The sequence below is a fragment of the Gastrolobium bilobum genome, unplaced genomic scaffold (assembly GCF_033153095.1).
Source record: "Gastrolobium bilobum isolate Gb01-03AN ecotype WA unplaced genomic scaffold, APGP_CSIRO_Gbil_v1 utg64224, whole genome shotgun sequence".
In the NCBI taxonomy this organism is placed as follows: domain Eukaryota; kingdom Viridiplantae; phylum Streptophyta; class Magnoliopsida; order Fabales; family Fabaceae; genus Gastrolobium; species Gastrolobium bilobum.
Window position 1 is genome coordinate 4816 of NW_026899698.1, and position 1249 is coordinate 6064.

At 43.0% G+C, this 1249-nt stretch overlaps 1 non-coding gene across 1 annotated transcript; it reads left to right on the forward strand.

Moving 5' to 3' along the window:
- The first annotated feature begins 574 nt into the window (after positions 1-574).
- LOC133292686 (small nucleolar RNA R71) lies at positions 575-681 on the forward strand. The gene has a single exon (XR_009748961.1). It is a non-coding gene; the product is annotated as a small nucleolar RNA R71 (small nucleolar RNA).
- Positions 682-1249: the final 568 nt, after the last annotated feature.

Here is a 1249-nt window from a genome sequence, read left to right on the forward strand (position 1 = left end):
AGTATCACTTGGCTGTGATGAGTGTGTTGGAGGAGGATGTAGTGGAGGATTCAACTGATGGTTGGAACTATAACTGAACCCTGGGTGTTGATTCTTGTTCTTCCATGGTGGCACATACACATTTCGCCCCTGGTTGTTGTAACTCCTCTGGTTGTTATGGTCATAACACACTCCATTAACTTCTGCTTGTTCAGCAGGTCTCCTACAATCACAATCATCTGTAACATGGATTTTCTCACAACTGGCACACACAAAATTAGTGTCCATAGAAGCAACCTTCTGAGAAGAAAGCTGCTTAGTGAGAGAATCAATTTGTTGTTGTTTTTGTTTCTGCACTTGCTGCATCTGGTCTTTCTTGGCTAATAAAGCATCATAGCCATCCAATTTAATAATGCCCATTCTTCTGTCATTCACTGGAGCATTGTCAAACTCCTGAGATGCTAAGGACTCAAAGATGTCCAGGACTTCCTGAGGAGTCTTGGTTGTCAATGAACCACCAGCTGTGGCATTCACCAATGTCCTAGTAGTGGTTGTCAACCCCTGGAGGAAGATTGCTGCTTGATTCCACACTTCTATCCCGTGTTGTGGGCATTTCCTCAAGAGTGTCTTGTACCTCTCCCAGGCCTCATAGATAGACTCTAATTCTTTCTGCTTGAACCCTGTAATCTCATCCTTCAACTTTTCCCTCTTGGATGCTGAAAAGAATTTGGTCAAAAACTTGGTCTGCAGGTCATCCCAAGTTGTAATACTTCCTTGTGGTTGTGACTGTAGCCATCTCCTAGCATCATCCTTCAGTGAATGAGTAAAAAGCCTCAAAAGAATGGCATCTCTGGACACTCCATTAATCTTCACAGTGTCACTTAACAACAAGAAATTTTCAATGTGCAGGTATGGATCCTCTGCACTTGTTCCAGCAAACTATTCTTTCTGCACCAATTGTACCAGTGCAGGCTTCAATTCAAAATTATTGGGCTCTACTGTAGGTCGAACCACACTTCCAATGGGTGGAATGACAGCAGGAGTCATGTAATCTCCCAGTGTCCTCTGTGGTGGTTGCACATGGTTTTCTGCCATATTCTCTTCATGTACTGTAGTACTTGGTTCACCACTTGGTTCCTCCCTTTCCAGTAATTGCCTTCTTCTGGCTGCCCTCCTGTTCCTTCTAATTGTCCTTTCTAACTCTGGGTCAAACAACAAAGAAGTTGAATCAAAAGTACCTTGCATACACCAGAATTAAAATGGAACAAAA